The following is a 5562-nucleotide window of genomic DNA, read 5'->3' as shown; positions in this document are numbered from 1 at the left end:
ATGAAATGTTAGAGAGAATGGTTGTTGACAAGGACAAATTTGTTATGCCATTGTTACCAGATCGCTTCATTTCTTCAAATGCATAGCTGTTCTTTGGGTGAGAATGAAATGAACTACAATCCCCCACAAATTTTGCATTGTTGGTCTTAACCAATCTTGAGTGAGAGTGTGGACACTAAAATTTAAAACCCTTGGATTTTTCAGGATAGCCTACAAAATAACAACTTGTAGTTCTAAGATCCAACTTTCCATCCATTGGATTATATAACCATGCTTCACATATGCATCCCCAGCTGTGTAAATGTGCAAGATTTGGTCTTCTTCCTATCCATATTTCAAAGGGTGTGGAAGTGATTGCTTTACTTGGCATCCTATTGAGAATATATTTTGCAGTTTTAATTGCTTCACCCCACAAGAATTCTGGAAGTTGTGATTGTGAAAGCATGCTTCTGACCATGTCTTTAAGGGTGCGGTTTCTTTTTTCAGCAACACCATTTTGAGATGGTGTTCCTGGTGTTGTAAACTGTGCTATGTTCCCTTCTTGCTGCAAGAACAAAGCAAAGGGTCCCCTTTTGTTGTCCCATTTTTGGATACATTCCAAAATATTCACCTCCCTTATCTGATCTTACTACTTTAATTTGTTTCCCAGGTTTCCACTTCTAATTTATAAATTTTAAAATAATTGAGCACTTGAGATTTTTCAGAGATTAAATACAAATTAGTTTACCTAGAGTAGTCATCTATGAAGAGCACAAAGGAACAATTGCCACAAATTGTCCTCATTGGAAATGGAGCACAAGCATCTGTGTAAATGACTTCTAATAGACCTTGACTTCTAGTGGAACTAGTCTTTTTAACAGATGTAGTGGTTTGCCCTTTAAAACAGTCGATACAAGTTTCAAAATCATCAAAATTTAAGTGTTGCGGTAGTCCCATTTTCATTAATCTCAGCATCGTTTTCTTTGAGATGTGTCCTAATCTTTGATGTCATAACATGGAAGAATCATTATTAGTGACCAATCTCTTAGGAGCTAAGGTTTCCACATAGAGACATTCATGAAAATAAGAACATTGTAACTGCCAGAGATCTCCATTGAATGATGCATAACCAAGCAAATTTTCTTACTTGTTTTAAAGGAAAAAACGAATACAATTGTCATCACCAATGAAAGAAAAACCATCCCTTACAAACGTTGAAGCTGAAAAGTAAGTTTGTTCTCATGGAAGGTACATAAAGGATATTATTTAACACTAAAACATAAATAAAAGAGAGTTATAACATGACTTGACCAACTGACCAACATTGACTTTTTTTTTCCATTTCCAACTTAGACATTGTAATGCTCCTTACTTAGGTCCTTCAGGTTTTGAAATCCCTTTCTTAATAAGCCAAGCTTTAAAAATAGCACACTTCTTTCTCAAATGCTCAGTGGAACCACAATGATAACACTTTTTAATGTCAACTTTGTCAATTCTAAGGCCAGTGCTAGTGGAGGCAAGATTAGTTTTGACAGCTATGGCAGTAATGGAGCATGTTTCTTGGTGCCAAGATAAGAAGAACCTGACTTAGTTAATGCAGCTTTGCCAATTTTGAAAGTGGTAGTTTTGGTTGGTTCAAAAGCTTTGGCCTTTCCTTTTCCATACTGCACCAGATTCACAACTTCATTCTTGCTTTTTTTCATTCTCTCTTCCTCTTGACAGCAATTAGAAATCAACTCATTGATATCCCATGTCTCTTTTTGAGTATTGTAACTCACTTTGATCTGTTCATATTCATTTGGCAGAGAGTACAAAGTCAAATGAACAAGGAATTGGTCTACAATAGCTACATCCATTGCATTAAGCTTGTTAGACAGATTGACAACCTTAAGTAGATCCTTCGGACACTCCCTACACCATCAAACTTGGCATGGATCAAGTCTGCCAGTCTCAACCTTATCAGATCTTTTATATTTTTCATCAATCTTGGCCATGTACTGCTTTGCTAAGTCACACTTTTGAATGCCACCCTAATGTGTTCTTCCATTGAATTTTGCATGATCAGCAATGACATCTGATTAGCCCTCTCGCACTTGGCAAAAATGTCTCTCTCAGAAGCTGGAGTTGTGTCTGTTAATTCAGGTGGCTGAATTTGAGAGAATGCAATGATGAATTCCAGCATGCCAAGATGCACAAAAACTTATGTTCATAAGATTACGCATGTTAAACCCTGTCAACATGGAATGGTGTAAAGATTCACAAAAACTTATGACAAAAGAATGAAACCGTAAGCTCTTTGTCACTCTAAAACTATGGATCCAATCAGACTTTTTGAGCAAGAGATTGTCCATATATATACAAAATATGAATCTTACACATTTGCATAGCCAAGTATATAGACACCAGAATACATATAAATTGATGTCTTTGGACAGTACGGAGTGTGTGTGTGTGTGTGTGTACATGGTTCCATAACTCACTATACATCAACTTATAGCTAATCCCAGTAAATGATTTCTTTGGAAAAATATCTACTTCTTGATGCTGATAGATTGCTTATTACTCTCCCTTATTGAATCTCATAAAATCAAAATTGTAGTCCAATCACTTTGGTGATCTCTAATTATTATTTTATGTGATTATTCAAGTAATAAATAGTTATATGATAACGCAGTATACAAAAAGAATAGCAGCTTGTAAAGTTCTTCCTTTAATTGATATGGTCTCAAGTGTCAAATTTAAAAGGAATAAATTTTGACAGTATGTACCAATGCTTGTATTAGTACAGTCAGTGAAACGAAAATAAACGAAACGATGGCTTATTAGATATTTGTATAAACATGATTCAAAGATTGTCAAATGATGCAGCGGAAAGAACAAATGTACAGATGATCTTATATGAGTCCAAAATTGAGTTGAGTGGCTCTGATACCACATGTAAACCTTTATATGTGGCTATGAATTTAATCAACTAGATAATTGGACTACATACCAGTGATATGCAAATGCATAATTATATATAGATATAAGCCATTAAGAACACATGATACTTGCAGAGTTCGCCATAGTGAACCAGAAGCAAGCAATCAAAAACTATCAGTACTAGGGTTTGCAGTAATGAGTTTACAGCAGAAAAATGGTTAGGATGAAGGCTGTGTTCTTCTCTTCTCTAGGGCTTGTGAGGTTCTACAATTGATAGGGATTGTATATAATGAACTGGTGTCCGAGAATAGAGACCATGCAGCAGTTTTGATCGCATAAAAGCATAACTGCTTCACCCATCGTGGTTGCAGTTATGTCACGATGAGGAGAGTTTGTAGCCAACTCATCCTCTTGATTTTGTGCGGCTAGTGACTTCCCTTTTAGTTTTATCATGACTAAAACACATTTTAAGTGCATTAATAATACAAGTCCATTAGGGTATCATAACATATACAATAATATGGTTTTTGTTACAACTCACATTAATGAAAAAAACTTAAATGTCAATGTTACACAGAATTAACTACATGAACAATTGAACAGTGATGCTAGCATGTCATGATTTATATAGCCGCGTAAAAATATTTGTCTACATATGAACGTAAAAATTATATACATACTAAAAGAGAAACTCAAGTGAAACACTGTTGCTTTGTCTGTGATTCCTTTTTTGCTCTTCAGTTGCTCTGTAAATTTAGGTTTTTGTGTGTTTTATACAGTAAAATGGCATTTTTGACCTTGCTGGCTATTGCGTTTTCCTCCATTTTCACTTTCCTCTTCTTTTCTTCTCTGTGTCTTTCTGTTTATCTCTATTTCTCCGTCTGTCTTTCAGTTTCGATTCCGATCGGATCGTGTGGAATGGTGTTTGGCCTGTTTTTCTCGCTGTTTTTTGCAGTTTAGGTGTGTTTGTTCATAGATTGCTTTATTTTCTGTTTGGTTAGCAAGAAATTTTTTGAATTGGTTGTTGAAAAATTCGACACTTCACCTTTTGCTAAGTGTTTCCCTTATTATTTTTTTTTTCGTGCTTTGCATGTGGTTGTTTCGTCTGATTTCATTTTTTTGGTGCAGGAAACATTCATCTTCTAATGGGTTTTATTGTGCGAGCTTGCAAGCCCTTTCTGGGTCTATATGATTTGGTTCTTTTTTAATTTTAGGAAGAAGTGGTCATCGTTTTTTCTGCATCTCTCACTTTCTCTTCTCTCAAATCAATATGGATTGGACTTGATTGGGATAAATTCTGATTAGGGAACCAAGCTCTGAGACTCTGCATCTCTCACTTTCTCATCTCTCAAATCACTTCTCTCTCTTCCATCTCTCCAAGTGTTTCCGTCTCTCGGCTCTCTTGCTCACTCTCAGTCGACAGAAATTTCAAGGTGATTTTTCAACCCTAAATTGATATATTCCATACCTTGATTTGATCTTAATTTATCTGGAATTGATTTGCATATTTGTAGTATAGATAATTTTTTTTTAAACTAATGTTATAGAATCCATGTCCTATTGAGAAATACTAAGATGGAAAAGGTTATGGAAAAATTGTGGGGTAGAAATTTCATTATGAGTTCTTCGGCCGATTTGAGGTGAGTAATAACTTTTATGTTAAATTGATTTGTTTTGGTTTTTTGGGATGCTTAATTTCATCTAGAAACAAGGCTGAGCATCCAAAAGTTTCAGTTTTGTACCCATTATTCAATACTAGCTCAATAATCATAATGTTTCCTCTGATTTTGTTTATGAATTCTGATATATAATCATATTTTAGAGTTTTCTACTAGGAAAACGTTAGGACCCGATTGTCCTACATCGAAAAAATAGTTGCAGCGGATCCTATTTAGAATGAATCTAATTGAAGAGACCAAGGATTAGGCACCTTCTACAAACTGCAGTACTACTACTCTTGCTGAGGTCTATTTCATTTCTCTCTCAATCTTCATAACTTGCTTTTATGTGTATTTTTTGTTTGGTTCTTATTTAAAATGCATTTAATTGAATATTTATAACCAAAAGAATTGATTTTTCTATTGCCCAATTTTGCAGGTTTTGCATCATTGGAACATTAGGCCTATTTCATTGCTTTACCTAAGGTAGTTGAAATGTACATACAATATCTTAGCTTTTAGTTTTTTTCTTCTTTGTCTGCTTAGAGATTATGTGTCATGAGCTTGGCTTTTAATAGTATAGCAAAAATTTGCATCTTTTTGTAAGCTGCGAATTCAGCTTTTGGGTTCCTTGAACTCAGAATTTTTATATGTAACATTTTAAGACATATGTTGGAATGAAATTGTAATTCCTCACCTGTCATTACATTTTTTGACAAGGATTTCAGCTCATAAAACTTTAAACTGCATAAATCAGCAAAAGTCTACTTTTACAGATGGTAAAATCTTGTATTGCCAATTAAGGATATAGTTGCAATTTGAATTCAGTCTGCTTTCCGTGCACATGTGGTATGTATGTGTGCACTAAAATCTCCAAAATATAAGGGCTTATTTGGTATCCTATTTGAAATTTTTTATAATTTCTCAAAACATTTCTTAAGAATTTTTCTTGAAAACAATTTTCTTTAAGATTCAAAAACTTGTTTGCTATGCAATTTAAAAT

The 5562-nt window shown here is 34.3% G+C and overlaps 1 long non-coding RNA gene across 1 annotated transcript; it reads left to right on the top strand.

Annotated features, from left to right (window-relative positions):
* Window positions 1-3736: 3736 nt before the first annotated feature.
* Window positions 3737-5255, top strand: LOC139192526 (uncharacterized). Its single transcript, XR_011576725.1, has 4 exons — window positions 3737-3861; window positions 4030-4334; window positions 4724-4866; window positions 4999-5255. It is a non-coding gene; the product is annotated as an uncharacterized lncRNA (long non-coding RNA).
* Window positions 5256-5562: the final 307 nt, after the last annotated feature.

The sequence above is a fragment of the Malus domestica genome, chromosome 15 (assembly GCF_042453785.1).
Source record: "Malus domestica chromosome 15, GDT2T_hap1".
Lineage (NCBI taxonomy): Eukaryota > Viridiplantae > Streptophyta > Magnoliopsida > Rosales > Rosaceae > Malus > Malus domestica.
The sequence above is the reverse complement of the archived record's forward strand: the minus strand, read 5'-3'. Positions and strand labels throughout refer to the sequence as shown.